The 19,780-nt window shown below is 44.2% G+C and overlaps 1 long non-coding RNA gene across 1 annotated transcript in view; it reads right to left on the reverse strand.

Moving 5' to 3' along the window:
- LOC146866676 (uncharacterized) overlaps window positions 1-14,302 on the reverse strand; it is a 321,576-nt gene extending 307,274 nt beyond the window's left edge. Inside the window, exon 1 of the long non-coding RNA XR_014960439.1 lies at window positions 14,226-14,302. This is a non-coding gene — a long non-coding RNA (uncharacterized LOC146866676). The remainder of the gene's footprint in view (window positions 1-14,225) is intronic.
- Between the last annotated feature and the right edge of the window lie 5,478 nt (window positions 14,303-19,780).

Genomic DNA, 19,780 nt, shown 5'->3' on the forward strand with positions numbered 1-19,780 from the left:
GCCGCTTAGCTGGCAAAATTATCACATCGGACTTCACCTGTCCTATTTAACAACGTGCTGTTATTAAATACATATTTTAGATGTTTTATTGTAACTTCTCGGACTTCATCTAATTTAAAATGGACACTTAGAACTAGGCAATCGGACACCTTATTGTGAAATGCGGCCTTTCCGCTAATATTTATGAATGATCGTATTTTTAGCCGGCATGTCTCATCATGCCCCTCTGCCGAGCTCCGTTTACTCGGTGTAACTATAAACTCATAGCCGGGCCTGGCTCTCTCTCCCCTGCCATAATAAGGTCACGCTGTGACTGACGAGGACACGTTCAGCCCCAGCAGGCCCACAATGCTTCCTTTGTGTCTCAGCACCCGTGCCCTATCCGTCAGTGTCTAACGTGACAGCTGCCAGCACAGCCTTAATCCGAGCCGGACCCACATGAATGGCTCCCAGCGGAGAGAGCCTTTCTTCCCCATGGCACGCGCCGGCCACCGAGTATATGGCGGTAATGTAGACGTTGTAGCTTATTCCGTGCAAGCTTCCTAGCCAGGGTGCAATACACCCCTGCTTTCAGCACAGGTGACTAACACAAGAGTGTGTGTTTCCCCGATTTTAATGATGACGTTTTAAACTCATCAGATATTTAACCCATCGTGTTGCAAAATGTTTGTGAACAGATGACAACAGAAATGACTCTGCATATGTAGGCACACGGGTATTTATTGATAGTTAAAGTACAGCACTGCTGGAACAGTTAAACTGATAATAATAATTCCAACGTTTCGGGAAATATTTCCATAACAAAGACAATATGCTACGGAGAATTGGGAATATGGCTTTGGTGTAAGTACAGGGCATTATTTAGACACCATGGGACTCATTAGATTGATGGTCATGGAGCAGAATTCCATCATATAATATTACTTTGTGTGGAACACTGGAAAATGGCATCTACCTCACTACCGGAAGTGGGTGCATGCTGACCAAAACTTTTAAGCAATGAACCCTCTATAGGAAAGAGTTAGTAACCCTGACACATTTCTAGCTCATTTCATTAAGAAAAATGGGGAATCAAAACTAATGTTTTGCTTGATTCCAAATAGTCCCCATCACGCTTATCCTCAGATAAAAACAAGACATCAAGCAATCGATCCTGAGAACTAATGAAGGTGGATAATGAATTTAAATCCACAAAGGTGCTCCCTGTCAGACCTTGTTCAGGAGACCACAGGACAGGAAAGTCTTACTGGGCCAAAACCTTGAGGTTTGAGGCCATTTACCACTGCTGCCCCGAGGCCTGTTCAACTATGGCTCAGCAAACTGGGCAAAGCAAACCCCTTTCCACACTTGACTCTCAGTGTCAGCGAGGCCGAGCAAGCACAGACTTCTCAGGGAGGTTAGTGTTGTGGTAAGCAGTGCTTCAAGGCTACAACTTCAGCTCTTCAAGAGACACCCCTGGGGGCACCAGTGCACTCTCTTGGTCATCAGGATCGGCCACAACCTAACAGCACACTTGGGCAATGCTGCGTTCAAGCAGCCCTCTTGTTGAGCACACTGGCCACCATAAAGTGCTCATCCCAGCTTCAGTCAGGATTCAGTGCCCTGGTATCTATGACGGAGATAACTGATGAAGATCTCACTGTCTGTTCCGGCAGTACCATGTTTCCAGCAGTGCACCTGCTTAGAATCTCTGTTGGATGAACCCTAAGCCTGGGTCAAATATGGCAGTCCCTTCCCTGATCAGCTCCTCCTGCAGGGTTGTCGCTTCCTTCCCTCACTATCAGGCAGGATGTCTTGGTACCCAGGAGAGTCTACTCATCCCTCCATCAACTCACCTCTAGGAAGTTGGCTGCCGGTGACACTAAGTCTTAGCTGTCTTAAGTGCCATAGTCCCTGAGTACTCTGCAGAGTACCCCCTTCTCACAAGAAGAGACCACAACAATGAACACTGATGGGTCTTGGCCTCCAATCTTTATACTGATTTTACAGACTGAGAATGTGTATTCCAGGTCTGCTTCCTTGGAACCAGTTTGGGTTATTTTCCCTTTCATATATCCTAGCCACCCTCCTTCCAGACTTGGTCTTTTTGTACAATGTTGCTCCGCCCAACAGGACAGTCTCCAGGTGGAGTGCTCATCACAGAAGTATAAAGAAGTCAGAGCAGACTGCACCCAGCTATTTACAACCCCTTGTCACAGAGATCTGGAAGAGACACAAATCTGTGCCTCTTCAAAGGTTTCCTTTCCCTAACAACATATGCTGCAACACTCACCCTGAACCTCCTGCAATATACCTAGTAGGATCTTGGTTGAAAGTCATTTACAACTCAATGTATCAGGAAGGGTCCTGGCACCCTAGAAAAAAAATGCATGTCTCCACGTTCCTCACCAGACCATCTGATGACCCCCTGCAATCTAGGAGATTCAGCAGTACACATATTCTGTCTGGGGAAAACAACCCCCTACACCATCTTAAACTCTGGTCCAGGATATTGTATTCCAAAACGGAACCCACAGTCGTGTAGCACTCATGCATAGTACACTATCAGTCCTAGTACAGACACACATGTACAATGCACAGGATATTGTCATTCGGTATTTTAGGTTCATCGTGAGCAGCAGAACTTTGGATTCAGGGACCTGTAAGGGTACAATCATGTCTCAGAGATAAAAGCATCTACCTCTAAAATTCATCAACCAAGAAATCCATGACGGAGATGATAGGCTCTGTCACAATGAGGTTACGCCCCTCTCAGTGCAAGACAAGATCCAGGACCTATCATCATCAAAGATGAGGCCTAGTTCAACACGTGCACATGGTACTGAGTGGCATGATCAAAAACCAAATACCAGGATCACAGGTATATGCACTTCAGGCTTACAAGACAGGGGACATGACTGTACATCATGCGGGGGTTATTACCGCTAAATCACTCCCTCTCTCTGCCTTTCTTGAATGAACCTAGGCAAGACCCATTACATGACCGCAAAAGCCATTCAAGCAAAGCTCTCTATTCCTACAGAAGCTATACAATGCCCTTCTGCCTTTCCTCAAGTCATAACATAATCAATGTATTTTCATTTTCCAGATTCAATTTGGATGAAATAAATTGAGACATCCAAATACACACACTTCTGAGTCTCCAGCTGACGTGTGCTTTTGATTCTGATGCAAGAACACTAAAGCCTTGAGTCTTCTCATGTCCTTGAAGTGAAATAAGGAACTTACCATTAATGCTCTCCCAGATACACTCAAAGAGGCCTGGATAAAAATGTATCTACAAACACTCTGGAGCAGAAATAGCCATGGCAGCTGCATTAGATTATCTCATTTGGAACTCCATGGCTGTGATTTACTAATTTTTCATACAATAAATAGAATCACTTAAATTTACTATGCTGAGTTGCATAAGGGTGAAACCATTGCACAGCACCATATCAAAAAGATGGCCCTGTGCCGGCACTTAAACAAGGCTACCTTGTTTGCACCTAAGAGCAGAGTTGAGTGTGCACTGTTCAGTACATGATTTGTACTTGATGCGTACCCTTGCAGCAGATGACCTTTGTGAAGGTTACATCAAAGGGTACCACGCACTGGACAAATGCTGTGCACTGCAGTACACATGCAATGTGTAATTTTTGTTGAGAAATTCACACACTTTCCTTTGTTTGCAGGACCTTTAGGTAGGAACTTTTTTGTGGTGCACAACCCAGTCTGGCAGGAGACCAGACGTTATATAAAAACTATTAGGTGTTTGCAGAGATCTGATTCAGTAATGCCTACTTGATGGAAAGTGGTGCAAATCATTTTTGTACTCTGAAAAGTGCAACTTTCCAGCACCAAATACCTTTGGAGCTAGATTGTAAAAAGAACACCCTGCTTTGCCGCGTGCTAACTCCAATACAAAGCCTTATTCCATCAGGGCCTCTTTTTTAATCTCGTGGACATGTCTAGCATTTAACACCCGGGTTACCAAAATCCTCCTCCAATACTTGTAGACTCGGACTATGATGTCAGTCTTCTTCCAACCACTAAAAATTTACACTATGGCTGCACAGTTGCTTTAGTGGGCTCTTTCCCCATATCCCAGTTCTACATTACTGCAGAACACAATAGGGCTCGATTTTGAATCTATGTACCAGAGGCGGAGGAGCATCTCCCCACTGCTGAAAGGCAGCATATGAAAATTAAAATGTGTTAAAAATTGGGTTTCTGGTTGGCTAGGGTATACACCTCAGCCAGGCAGAACTCACCACTCTAGTCAGGGTAACGGAGTTACATACAGAAGATAACCCCTGCTCACCCCCTTGGTAGCTTGGCAGAGCAGTCAGGCTTATCCCAGAGGCAATCTGTAAAGTGTTTACCCAACACACACAGACACCAGTGTATACCTAAGCACACCACAAAAAGAGACTCCACACAGTGGTATATAAAAATATCACTTTGTATTATAGGTATAACACATTAGAACATAATCACATAATTCACTGCGCCACTAGGTGCTTGTCATGATGTCACATAGATCACAGTTACATGAACCACAAATCACCTTGCCAACTAGGCAGTAGTCATACACATGATAGGTAGTGCAATAAGGTAACCACTTATAAGTTTGCACCTGTCATAACATTACATTTGGTGCAATAAAGCACATCCTTACAAGTTGCACCAGTCATAAACACCTCACCATTATACATAATATGCAGCCCCTAAAGAGGGGTGCTCGTCATCCTTCTATTGTCAGGTGTAAATAAGAATCACAACATTGGGGCACGAAATGCAGTAGTTAGGTCAGCGATAAATTACCACATCACCCCAGACGCACATAGGTTGCAGCACCCTGCACCCCTATTACCAACCCTGTGGTAATGGACACACCAGTGTGGGCCCAGAAGCGTCTGAGCCCCTATTATGAGCTATATGCATGAAAAATAGCCGGAGCAGGATTACCACCCATCCTGCTCTTTAATGCCGTGGAGGAACGTCCTGGGTTCGCCACCCAATGGCCACCCGAGGTAAAGCAATGCCCCCAAGGTAAGCGATCCAGCAGCTGCCAGCGATGGCACGGATGGGCAGCTGCTGCAGGACCACATGCCGGAGACCTCCCTCGGTCTCTTGCAGCCATCTGGAAAGGGTCTGATTCAAAAGCAATGCCCCAAGGGGGTAAGCACAGGGGAGTCTTCCTGGGTGCCCCGGTTGTAGAGGGTAGCAGTCCGGGTCACTTAGAGGGCTGCCATTACCAAAAGAGCCATATGGCCTCGATGACTTCCACCCAGGGGCGAGATGCACCGTTCCTCTCCGCTATGCATCCTGTGCAGCTGGGGCTATGCGGGCGGCGCTCTGGTCTACATGTGGAGCGCCCTGCTCCACTCATCACCGAGGATTAATCTTTGGTGGTGCTAGTGGGGCCTGCCGGGCAGCCAAAGACAGCGCTGCACCCCGGTCAGCGTCCTGGCGGTTGCCTGGCAATGTCAGGAACTCCAGGCAGCTATGTTGGTTGCCTGGCAACGCCAAGGACTCCTTTACTCTGGCTCGCAGACGAGCGGCCGTGCCTCCTTGTGGAAATCTCTTCCGGCCTTGGCTTCACTTCTCTGAGCCTGCCCCATTTGTAAAGTGAGCCAAGGTCCTGGAGCACAGGACTCGAAGAGCTCACCATGCGCTTTTTAATTTTCAAGCCATTTCTCCTCGAGAAATCCAGCGCTCCCCACGCGCCTTAGAAAGGCAACTGGAAAATGCTCACCATGCGCTCTCGGGAGGTAACCACTGAGCACTCAGCCCACAGTTGTTTAGGGAATTTCCTTAACACATTTGTTTTTCTGGATATAAAAAGGGTAAAGGGCAGTCCAGCCCTTCTCCTGCTATAGGTTGGAGCAGCCCCTGCAGGCAGTCCCACCCCTATACACATCAGGGCAGCACTCCTCACACAGTTTTGCAGTTTTTCCTTCCCGGGAATTTACTTTGTGCTCAAACCAGGATCAGGTGAAGTCTTTTATCTCCCTGAGACTGCCAACAGGAGGCAAGCACACACAAGCACTTGGAGATTCTTCACAATCCGAATGCCACAGCAGGGCCAAAAGAGTCAGTCCTTTTCCTCCACCACAGATAGATGTAGCAACTGCAGGCCAACCCAACCCTCACTCAGAAAAGGTAACGCTCCTCACACAGTCCTTCCGCTCTTCTAGTTGGTAGGGTCCTCTTGTTTCTTGAAGCAATCTAAAGTCCTGGGCTTTTAGGTGTAATATTTATACCCCAAAATGTAATTGTTCTCTTTGTGGCAGGGTCTCTGAACCCAGTCCAAACCAGTCCTATCCTCCCTGGTGCAGCATGACCACAGGGGGCAGAGACAGCATTGTGCAAAATCAGACAGCCTATTCAAGTGCGACCGAAAATCCTCCCACCACTATTCCGTCCTGCGATGAGTCACCCAGGCAAGGCAGGGCACACCTCAATCCCCCAGTGACTGTCTAAAGTGAATGCACATCTCAGCTCCTCTCACTCACATACCAGACGCTGAATAGGCAAACAGCCAGAGGCACACAGAGTGGTAAAGTAAGAAAATGCCCACTTTCTAAAAGTGGCCTTTTCAAACACAGGATTTAAAAACCTCCTTTACCAAAAGGTACGTTAATAAATTCTGAGCTCAGAGAGTCTAAACTCCATTTTCCCATCTTGTCCCTATGGAAAGTTACACATGTAAAATGTTTACAATGCAACCCCAACGATAACCCTAAGGGATAGATAGCCTTTCAATAGTGAAAAACAAAATACACAGTATTTCACTATCAGGACATATCACACACACCAGTTCATGTCTTTCACATACACTGCTGCCTTCCCATGGGGGTACCTTGGGCCTACCTTAGGGGTGCCCTACATGTAAGGGAGGGGAAGGTTTGGGCCTGGCAAGTGGGTGCACTTGCCAGGGCAACATGGAAGTTACAAACAGAGCATGCAGACACTACAGTGGTAGGCCAGAGACACATTTACAGTGCTACTCCTGTGGGTGGCACAACCAGTGCTGCAAGCCCACTAGTAGCATTTAATTTACAGGCCCCGGCACACACCGTGCACTTTACTAGGGACTTACCAGTAAATCAAATATGCTAATTATGGATAACCAATCAATGTCACATTATACAAAGAGCATATGCACTTTAGCACTGATCAACAGTGGAGGAGCGCCCAGAATCCTATAGCCAACAAAAACAGGATCAGAAAAAGAGGTGGCAAAAGGCAAAAAGTTTGGGGATATACCTGTCAAAAGGGCCAGGTCTAACAAAATGATAATAAAACTATTTTATTATCATTTTATTTTGCACTTCTTTGGCCAAATCTGCCAAGTCTATGGAGGGGCGAGGTCATGCACTGTGTCAGCGCAGCCAGAGAGAAGGAGCGGTAGGTGCACTGTAAGTGCGCACGTCGATTTGGCCGGCCATCTTAGGATGGCCAAACCAACATGCGCACTTACATTTTTCCAACCCAGCTGTCTTGCACAACTGGGAGGGAGAAGAGACACAGGTCCCTGTCCCTAACTGAGCTTCATTTTAGCTTGCTCAGACCAATCCTGGTGCTTCTCTCATGCTGGGTAATAGCATGAGAGCAGCGTCTTAATTGGGTGGGAACACTGAAGCGGTTTGACCAGAGAAGTACTGAGGCGGCACCTGGCAGTGGCATGTAAGTTCTTATTTTTTTTTATTACTCCCCCCACGCTGTCCCACCAAGTTACACTGGCAGCTACCACTGTTATGTACATATATCAGGCTATATAGTTTCATATTGGCTGCAACACACATCTTACCTGGTAATGGTTGGAGTGCTGTAGGATCGGTTGACATCCCACTCCAAGATTTAATTTTTCTACTCGTGAATTGGGTGACATTGAGAACATTCTACTAACTACGCAAACTCAAAAATCTGTTGATTCTACCATACTACCTGGTAGTAATAAAAAATGCACTCACCCCTGTTTCCATTCCTGTGATCATGGGCATCACACAGAACAAGTGGGGTCATTTCTGCAGACTTTCCACTGGCTCCAGTTCAAGGAACAATGTCAATTTAAGGGACTGCTCATGGTCCCCAAAGACCCCCACAAAAACGAGTTCATACTTCTGATTGACAAGACCTTGAAATTGCTGTCCCCCTGGCATGAACCAGATCGACTCACCACCCTATATCATACCAGTATTAGTAAAGCGTACAGCTACCTCCGAAGTGGTGTCCCGGCGCTGGGGGCCCTCGGGAAGATTAATCGAGTTATTGCCCAGAGTCACATGGTGCTGAGCTAACCTGCCACCGGGGAGCGAACTGTGAACCCCGTAGTCCGGAGTCAGGCACCCTGGCCGCTGCGCCACACCTCTTCCACCCTATAACTACCCACCATCCACAATCGAAGATTGGCAGTTCATCAATGGGTCCCGTGGGATTACACCTAACGATTTCATAGGGCTCTGTGGCCCAAGTCCCTCTGGAAAGAACTCAACACTTGGCTTGTCGATTAAACTCTTTAATTACTGCCCCGATCGTCTCATCTGCTGTGTTCAGAAGGCACCTTGAAGGCCTTTGTAATACACGTGCCTCACAAACATCCAAAAAGACCAAGTGAATCATGTATGTGATGCTTGAGTGCTCTTCCATGTGCCGGGGCGGTACAGTCACAAGTTGGTAGGCGGCTTGTGAGATCCGTCAACAGGTGGGGACCTGTCAGTGTCAGACGGGTTTGTTTATATAGTAATGGCCCTGCGGAGACTCCATAGTGCAGAACTGACTCCACCGTCGACATTCCCGGGAGAGTGAGGGAGACAGTCTGCATGTTTCACTAATGCGGAGTCACGTGGAGGTTAGCGGACCCTCGGTGAAGTGGGCGCCAGATGCCCCGCTGAGGTGCCTCGCGCCGCATTGGAATTCACTTCGATAAGACTTTGATAATTCACTCAAATGTAAAATTTCTTATAAGTTATGCAAGAGTGAAGAGAGAATCATCAAACCAGGCGCTTGATCTTCTAGTTGTAATTTACGCACAAAAAACAATTAACGGAACTGTGGTGTCTGTACTTATAAAAATGCTGTGTCTCCTTATGCTATTTGTACAGGTTAAATTGCATTTCGCAAACTAGAACTGGATGTTCGTTGAACACGGTGGTGTGCGATATCTGGATAGTAGTCTAACACACCTGGAACTCTTGACACAACATGTTTACACTGCTTAATTTGTAAAAATAAATGTGCAGGAGCCCTCCTCAGGAGACCCCTGCAGCTTGCACGACCGGTTGCCTTTGCCAGTGACAGCACCAACACACTACTAATCAGTACACTCTTAAAAGTGCGACAATTCTAGGCCCCCAAAGCTATAAAAACGGCCTGGGTGGTAGGTATTAGCTATTTTTTTTTTATTGTATTGAATTAATAAACTGCTTTTGTCCTTCTCTCTAAATTCGACTAACAGTGCCATCATGTGCAGACTGTCATTTGTGCCGGTGCCGAGCACTCAAAACCACCGGCTCAAATTAAGCACTGCAATTTTATAAACCGCCCAATCGATTAGACAGTACCTCGTACTTCATGGATGGTGGTGCACAGTACAGCATGCTGTTCAATAGCCTGCGTAATGAACAGTTGTGTGCACTGTACAATGTACAATATGCAGCACTCAGTATGTGGTGCAACAGAAAGTCCACTGACCCATAGCCATCAGAACCCACAAAGGTTTCTAGTTAAAAGAAGGAACGTTTAATCAAAACGCTATATGATGGGAATGGTAACAAATTAAGGGGCATATTTACAAGAGCCTTATCTCCACTTTTTTGGCTTTAAAAGCCAAAAAAGTGGAGATAATCTTTTCGCCCTATTTGCAAGCCGGTGCTAACATGCATTAGTGCATGTTAGCAGCTGTTTTGCCGACGCCTTGCTTTGCATCTCTAATGAGATGCAAAGTGGGCGTCACTGGGCGTACCCCTGACGGACTACCTTGTAAATTATTGCTAAATGCACATCGCGATATTTACAAGGTGGCCCTTAGGATTTTAGCAGACGTTAGTTCTTGGCGAAAACCGCGATTTTCGCCGAAAACTAACGTCTGCTAAAATCCTGACTAATGTATGTTGAGGTGGATTGATGTGTTACGACCACAGGGTCGTATCATCAAGCATATCGCCGTGTTGCTGGGAATATCGCTGGAAAACCAGCGATGTTCCCTGCAAAACGTTGATCTCACCGCTATTGCTGGATCATATAGCGCCCTTGAGTTATGCGTTGATGATAACGCGCTAACTCGGCGATTTAATTCAGCGATAGCCGGTGTTAGGAAAATCAGCGCTAGGCGCGCCGGGCGATAATTATCGCCCCTCGTTGTTGATATGCCCCTAAGTTTCCATAAAAAATGCATTCACTCTTCTTATGCAGAAAGCTATCAGTGGTGGAATGAGGGACACAGTGGTAGAATTGCCATAAAGATAGGCAAAGGGGTAGAGAAGTTTTCTGGAAAGGCACAGGGAGGACCAGTGGAGGAAGGGAGGGTCAATGACAACGAAAGTAACAGAACCCAGATGGCAGAGCCACCCTAGTCCAGGATCAGTGGTCATCGCACAATGGTACTCAGGTTTACTGATTTTCCCCATGATGCAGCGCAGCAACCACATTTGCTGCATTCTGCAAGGGGTGAAATGCTGTGCCAGCATAGAGCAATATGTACTAAGATTGACCTGCTTTGCTGCCATCCCCTCCCCTGGTGCACAAACAGGCTACCTTACACGACACACAACCTGCACTTCGGTGAGAGTGTGTGGTCTAGCATAGGTTTTGCATTAGAAGCCATTTGAGTGTATATTTCTATATCAGTAAGTGCAAACGAGGTCCTGTTGGCCTTACCCTAGGAAATAAAACACCCCAGGTACGGAGGGTAGGGCCCCTTTGACAACCTAAGTCCTACCTCCTTTAAAATTACCACTGCCATGGATTCCCAGAACCAGGCAGCATTGATGTTCCTCACCAGGTTCACTTTTAGAACTTAATAAATTAAAGTGTTGTGGATTCGAATTTTCCTTAAAGATTGACACCGTGGCAAAACCTGCTTTTACTCAGTGTTTGACTACAGGGCGAACCCCCACCGCCCTCTGAGGGGCAAGAATTACCCAATGAGAGGGTGAGTGATAAAACGTATATCGTGATAATAAGTAGAGCATGTCCCATCTCTCTGTATGCATCCCACGAACCACTTAGGTCCTCACTTGTCTGTTTGTGTGCACTATTGAGCACGGCGGTTCAACCCTCAATTGATTTGGTTCAGTTGGGGCTTTGCAACTGGAGAGCATATGTACAAAACAGCACGTGCACCAGAGTTTTGCCTTGCAACGCTGATGTGAAGCATCACACACACAGTATGGTATGCTATATTGAAATGATTGCGACGCCATTTAGTGACGTACATGGATCACAATTTGATGTATGTGAGGAGACATGGACGTGGGAGGTGTGTGCATCATGCTTATAAAACCATTTAAAATCACACACTGTGGCACAAATGTTTTATGCCATGTATTTTCTTATCGCTACAGCTATAATTTGGATTGGCAAGTATGACACTGTCTGTGCCTGCCTTGACTTCGAATACATGCTACATAAAAACGTATATGAATAAAGTATACATCACCGGGGGAGTACTAGAAAAATGAACTCGTCCTGAGGAATGCCCAGGAACCTAAATAGACCAGTAGCAGAGGGCTGAAACATTTCACTGATCTAAAGGTTCGTAGGACAATAATATCCTTAATCCCCTTCATATTTAGTTTTAATCTTCCCTATCCTCTCTGCCAATAAAGAGATACCTAGTGAGAATTTTTTACTTAATTGTTACGCCCCCTTGACAATATTAAAAGAGCTCCCTGGAATATGGTCGAGCCCACCCTGACATTTAGGGGTTAGGGTGAAATTGATGATTTAGCATGCCACTATTAGAGTGGGTGAGGGTTACTTATAAAAGAGTATTTTCCCCACCTCCTTTTGAAGTGGTGTATAGGTGTGGCACGTAACAATCTTCTTCTAAAGGGTGTCTCTCTTACAGAGGGCTACCTTGATGTTGATTGCATCTTTTCATCCTGCACATTTTGATGCATAAGCACATAACTGATCAAAGAACTTCCTCTGGTCTGACTTTATCCTTCTGCTAATTTGACCGCCTGGACTGAGTAGTCTAAGTAATGTCACAGATGTCTTCGAAAGTAGCACTTTAAGTTTGGTTTTCCAGCTGGTTAAACCCGTTTGGAACAAACATCCACCTGCCTCTCGTCCTTGTGACGACCACCTTCCCAAACATGCCATCTCCCAGGCATCATCACCTCATCCTAGTAATCTGTTTTCTGCTGCTGGTTCGCCTGGCATGACTCAGCGGAACACTGAACTGATCAAACACTAGTCCGAGCTTCTCTTCCAGCAGCAGCACCTGGGCAATCTCACTTCGAACTTTGCTTTGAACCACTTTCAGTGCAGTATATGTGTGAGGCCTTTTCTGTGGGCCCTAGACAGCCAGACAATACTGGAAAGCATCCTTGGTGGAAACGGCTGTTTAACGCTGACTCATCGCCTGCAATGCATTAGCTTTCCAGGCAACTCCTTTCTACAAGGAACTCTCCAAAGAAACCAGATTGAGGGGCATATTATCAAGAACCGCGTTAAAAATTATCGCCGGTTTAGCGGCAGGAAACTGCCGCTAAAGCGGCATAATGGGCTTGATAATATGCCCTTGAAAATTCCCATAGAAGCCAATCTTCTGGTGTGAACATGAGCTTCTATTGGAATTCTCTGCAGTATATTATCAAGCCCATTATCGCCGCTTTAGCGGCAGTTTTCTGCCGCTAAACCGGCGATAATTTTAACGCCGTCCTTGATAATATGCCCCCTAGTAACTAAAGCTCATGGGCTATAACTTAGATGGTCTTTGTCACACTCTATGAATTCAATGTTCCGTATGAGCAGCAGTCTTTAAAAATAACATTAGGTATAAGTAAGACAATGTATAGTATTTAGAATGACGAACAGTACAAATAATCATTAGGTCAAATCACCTTTTGGGTGCAAAGATGTAACCGCAAATAGGGGCATATTATCAAGACAGGCGATAAAATTATTGCCGCTTTAGCGGCAGAAAACTGCTGCTAAAACGGAGATAATGGGCTTAATAATATGCTCTATGGAATTCCAATTGAAGCTCAGGTTAGATGTCCTTCACATCTAAGATGGGCTTCAATTGGAATTCCATAGAGCATATTATCAACCCCATTATCGCCGCTTTAGTGGCAGTTTTCTGCCGCTAAAGCGGCGATAATTTGATCACCTGTCTTGATAATATGCCCCATAATTTTTAGCTGTTGTGGAGTAAGGCGCTATTATCATAGTTGTTGAAAAGCAGAATGTGCGCACTCGGTTTATTCGGTGTCAAGTGCTGTTTTCAAATAGGTTACTGGTGCAGACGAGTAGATCCCCCTGAGCAGGGATATCAATATAAAAATTGTAAGCACGTTCCTGAATAGGATGGTGTCACTCATAATGCACTCGGAATGAAAATTAATTCGTGTTTTTTCGTGGAGTAGACCAAACGATGATAATTCAAAGGTCAATTAAGTTTATTAAACCTTTTCTTCAGGTAATCGTGTAGATTCGTGTACATTCTGTTCATTCAATATAACATTATCCAAAGGCCCATTATTCAAATGCCCAATGCATTTTGGGCTATCAGAGCCCTTCGTCAGGGGAAGCACTCTGAAAAGAGAAAACCAGGAGTCAGCCTGGGTACCTCAGCGTACTGCTGGGAACATAACTGAAAAGATTAAAAGAACTGAAAGAATGTCAGGGTTGATCCCAAAAGGTGAAAAGAAGGTATATCGATGCATAAAAGGAAAGGAAAACGGTTAAATCACTGGTGCTCAGAATAGTGACTAACAGTTATGCGTAGATGTTAAATGACTGGTGCTGAAAGACCCACTAATTGTGATGGAGCGATTTAACGCAAGCCGCAGTGCGTTCGGTGAAAACGAGAGTTCAAGAAAAACAAACATCCATAACAATGTGTCCTAAAGTTTGAAAAGAGAAAAAGAAGTAATTCCAACTCGTTACAAACAGAAACGTGTCTGCGGTTGCCCGTAATTAAATAAAGTCACAAGCGGCTGTTAGAGTGAATGAAATTACCGACATGTTAACCAAAAATGCACAAGAAGATGTCTATATCAACTTACGGTTGGGCGTGAAGGCTTAAGTATCTATGCTGGCGTGAAACGCTTCTAAACGATCCGGCAGTGTGTGTGATCCCAACGGGTGGCGGTCATGTGACGGTTGAAAACGTGAGTGAATAAGAAGACAGGTGGTATGGAACTACATAGAGAACAGACTCGTAGTTTCAATCAAAGAAGCTACGCAGAAAACAGACTCATAGTTCTCCTTGAGATTATTGAAGCGTTTTGTGTGAAACAATCTGTAAACAAATAGAACAAAAGACTAATGAAAATTAAAACATCTCTCCATTGTGCAGTGCGAATACAAACGTGATTTGAACCAAATAAATATGGACCTGATCTAGAATGTGAATCGTCCGGTTAATGAAACCTAAACGAATGTCCAACATAAAAGTATACATCGAGAAAGTATGCATCAAAAAAGTAAATTCACGGGGACAATGAATTCGCTGTCTCCAGTATTCAATGTATATCAATGCTCTAAGGCTAGCTTGAGAAGTTATAAAATGAAACAAACATGAGGGAATTGTAGGTAGTGGCGTATCAGTTCAAGACCCCGGTATCCACAGGATAGTTAGGTTTCCAAGAAGGACGGAATGTCACTCGGTCATGAATGTTCGATGGTAGGGGACTCGTTACAAAATTATCATAGTAACATCGGCTTCTAAGGGCCAGTTTTCCTATGGCTGAAGATCGTGGTTCCTCATCAGTTTTCATTAAGCTTCTGGGTTTATTCGTTTCACTTGGATAGTTTTCTCACTGACTACAGGTGGCGGGCAGAAGGTTACCATTGTATCAAGTGTGTTATGCATGTCTACTCTCTGGCCTACTTTCACAGGGGACCTTGGCTAAAGGACAACTGGGCGTGTTTGAGTTAGATTCTGTGCAACATTGATGGTGCCTTGTAATGGACGAAATGTATTCTTATTCGTCGAAATATAGATGGCAAATACGTTTTGTATCAAGTGTGCATATATATTAATTATTGACAAATATGTACGGGATGTTTATTATGGGGAAAAAAATAATAAAATAATTATATAGACTATTGCATTAGTTTTTGGTCCTTTCAGGAGCATATTATTAGTTATGCTCTGAAAACAAAATATAGATTTGGCAGGTTCAATCGATATTCACCAATGGATTGGATAAACATGATACTCAATCTGTTGCTCCTGTCCACTTTCGACTCGAAGGTACCAAGATATGCAGTCAGTAATTAGGCCTCCTGCCCTTCCTGCCAGCAGACGCATGCCTATTGTCTCCTTCTCTGGAGAGTTTTTCACATATCATCGAAGAGCTAATTGTTAAGGGTGCACAAAATGTTTTTTCATGCTATTTTATTAGAATAATGTCAAAGGAAGAGAAATTAAGCAAAACTCATAAAATGAATAGTCTGGTATCTCACAAAAAAGGTAAACACAATGTTGCAGGGATTCTGCTTATGCCCAGAACTATGCGCAGGAAACCAGGACCTCAGTGAATTGTGGTGTACCAAAAACTCACCTCAGCACCTAGAACCCCTATCTGACCAGCATCAGTGTCCCATTCGTTATCCGTATCATCACGGAGGTACCAATGTATAGACAACCCAGAACAAGCGACTAAGAGTATTCTCAGGAATGGTGGGAATCGGAAAAACCTGTTCGCTATTATACATATATCAATCCACAACAAAGTAATCAGAGACACGGTAAAGTTTAAAAGGTTTATTTTATAAACTACGTGTCCTAAGATGCAGTACTTTGGCTAACATAAGCAGACAAATGATTATAATTAAAACCATCAACATTGTTACAATACCATAGAAAATGAAAGGAGAAATCATAGTATAAATGACAGTGGCATACAGCCACCTTCCTTTCTCTAGTAAACTAATATTATTAGACTAGCAGAAGGTCTCTTAGGCTTGAATGGGGAACCCCATACCGTAAAGATCAGCTCTAGGTGGATCACATCACAGGATCAGCTTTGCTCTGCGCCTGGAAATGTTCTTCTCCAGAATGTGTTTCAAACGCATGCAAACTGTAATATTAAAGGCTCTCGACATTCAGGTATTTGCAGCTGTGTGCATATTATGACTAGAGAGTGGGCCGATCAACCTGGATTCAAAAACATACAATGTCTGGCTGCTCAAAGTGTTTTGCACACAATGTTCAGACCAAGGTCGCAGTGCACGTCTAGGGAGGTGAACAACAGACGGTTCTCATGTGAAGCAAAGGCAAGCAAGCAGTTTCTCAAATAATAACATGTATCTGCAGTGTCGCGTGCAAAAGCAGTAAAAGAGGCAAGTTGGTTTTCTAAAAGCTAACGCGCTTATGCTAACATAGCAATGTATGTGGCTACCTTCACTACATCCCCCCTTGATCAGACTACGAGCAAGTAGGGATACAATAAGGAACGCAGAGTTCAAGATCGACTGAGCAGAACCAAGTACATGTATTGTATATCCAGAAGGAGCAGTGAAAGTTCGAAAAAACCATGAAAAAAACCAAAATGAAGGGAAAAAAAAAATGTTTGCTTTGTGCTAGAGAAGCTGGACGATAATCAAGTTAATCCATAAACGTGTAAGCACAGTACATAGCAACAGCTTCCAAAAGGAAGTCATTGGAACGAGATGCAAAAAATTCCGCCATCCTGTTCAGCAAGGTAAACGAACATACATGTTCTTCGACCACTCGCGCCTCTAGCACGTTCAGAGGACAACTGGCGTGTTCTTCTAAATAACTTCGTGCCAAGAAGTCATACGCTGCCGTTCCGATGTCCCAGTTCCCAAGGACTCCATGTGCCGCTCCACAGTCCATAATCCTGACACCAGAGCAGTCCAACTCATGAGCCACTAATGGACTCATAAGTCGATCATAATCCGGGGCAGGAGACACCGAGTTTGACAAGCACAAATCCAGAGCCCATTCGAAAGGACAATCTAGGCAATGAAAAACAGGTTGTACGCATGTAAAGTAGGCAAACCGGAAAGATAATCCATAGGCAATGCTCAGGGTTTCCAGAGGTAAGGTTTCATAGTATTCAAGCATCCGGTTACGAAGATGGAGGAGCCGGGCCAGGCTGTCGCGTGACACAGAGTGTGCAGCCATTGCGCAGTACGCAGACCAACAGCAGTACGCCAGCCACGAGAGCGAGAATCAATGGAAGCCCTCCAAAGACGCTGGAAAAAATAGAATGAAAAAAGGGCGGTATCACACCAAAAATTGTTTGGAAGGAGGTCACGAGGCCGGAGCCCACAATTTTGAAAAAATGCACCAAGCCAGTTGTTGACGAGGCGTTGAATATAGTCACAATGTAGGCAATTCCCACTAGCATTCCGCAGCAAGCCTCGTTATTCAAAAGCAAATAACTACCGTTAGCTAGCAACGTGAAAGAAGGTGTAATAGCTGGCACAGGAATCCCTTTCAGGACGCATGCTAAATTAGGAGCGTGCACCTTGCACGCGCCATGCAATTGGATGTGCCTACAGACTACAGAGTGATTAGGTGTGGAAGTACATTCCTCACCTTTCAAGTAGACCTCTTTACCGTCTCTCATGCACCTGTATGTAAAAGGGAGTGACCAGATTTCATGCAGGAAAGCAGTACCCAATGGTTCATATCTGCCTAGGGCATAATGTTTCATGCACGAACTGAACTTAAACAACGGAAACGGCAATGTGATTAACCCTTGGATAAGCCACACAGCTGAGTTCAATTCGGCCACTGAGAAAGGTAAAGGTTCTAACTTTTCAATATGCAGTAATGAATATGTTGCATCTTTCATGGACATGAATTGTTGTTTCGCAGTTAAATTAAAAGGAAGGAATAAAGATGAAGTATTCATATAGTCCCAGGGGACTTTCCCAGCTTTTAACGTTTGCAATGTCCATGCAAACTGCATTATAGAACACAATTGATTCTGACCATGATATAAAACAGACACTTCATCCTGCACAATATCAACAACAGATGAAACAATATTATCTAATGTGTAAATTCTGGAAGAAAGGGTGTTAATGCTATTATCTATAACAGCTAGCACTTTTTCCATATTGGCATGATCAATAGCTCTCAATCTGGAAGCAGCTTCAATTTGCGACAATTTTCAAACCTCGTTATAAATAGAATACACCCATCTCTCGGACCTGCCACCCACAGGACCTTTAACAAAATCATTCAAATCTATTTTGTCATGTAATTTAGATAAATGAACCTTAACAGATGCCAAGGTGGAGTGTTGCAGCCAAGACTGGCATAACTTCCCAACAGAGTAGGTAGTGACAGAATGAGAAGATTCAAAGCGGGGTTCTACACAATCTTGCGTATACCCAGGCTTCAGACCCAAAAAACGATGTTGACAGGAATCTGAACTCGTTTGCCAAGTCAACCTTCCTTCAGAGTCGAACCAGGAAATATTAAAGGATGAATTAGTAACGTACGACTGCAACGGATCAAGGGACAGATCTGTATGATTTTCCCAATTTGGGTAAGCACCCAGATCCGGAATAGACGGGGAATTCAGTTTTTTAGAAGTAGCCAATCCAAAGCAGGTGGTCTGAAAAATAGTCGAATTTAAAAACAACATGTGGTTCGGGATAAGGCAGGCACGATGCAAAGCTTCTGTTCCTTGTACCTGCCAAGGTTTAGAACCCCAGACAGACTTCAGATCAAAAGTATCTTTCCACAGATCATAACCCCTGACCGCTAAATCATCCAAAAAGGATTCGGAATACAATAATTTAGTGTTTGTCAGCCTGACCTTCGAGGCACACTCTGCTGCCATTTTAAAATAAAAGGCGGCCGGTTCAGAAATACTGAAATCAGTAAAATAGGCAAATTTGTTCACCAATGTGCTTGAGCTGCCTAACATTGGTGTTGGACAATGTTCCCAATGTGTATAATTTACAAAATTACGAAACGTATTGGCTTTATGTAGGAAATGATTGCCAAAATGTTGATAGCAAAACTGCTCTCCATAATTAGCAGTATCTAAATACAAATCCTCAGCATCAAATGCGGCATAATATTTCAAATCAGAACACAGTGCTTCAATGGCCTGAACGTCCCAATCATCAGAACGGATGTTTTGTTTAACTACATCCCCCATAGAAACACGAAATACATTTGGTACATTGATAACCTCAGTTGGACCATGAATTTGAAATTTAACAGCATCCCATGCAATCCCATCTAACACAGTCCAGGCAGTAATATTCACAAATGTCTGGTCCCTTTTCATGATGTGTGACGAGGAGTGAGGGGCCAAAGTTCCATCAATTAGTCTAATTGTAGATCTTTCTTTTAGGTAGTGTCCGTTCACTAGACGAAAAAATACCACTACAAATCCGATGGACATAAATAAAAAAACACATATGAGCATCAGCCAAATGTAAGTCCAAGGTGGAATCAAAAAATGTTTTTTAAACCAAACAGCAAAAATAGAAACTTTTGATGGGGTCCTGGAAGTCATAGAGTTAGTGTCAAAGGAGTAACGTGACTGTGTAACTGCGGTAGATTGTAAAACAGGTAATATTACATCTGCAGGATAAGCATACTCAGAATCTTCACATT

Source organism: Triturus cristatus, chromosome 1_2, assembly GCF_964204655.1.
Source record: "Triturus cristatus chromosome 1_2, aTriCri1.1, whole genome shotgun sequence".
Lineage (NCBI taxonomy): Eukaryota > Metazoa > Chordata > Amphibia > Caudata > Salamandridae > Triturus > Triturus cristatus.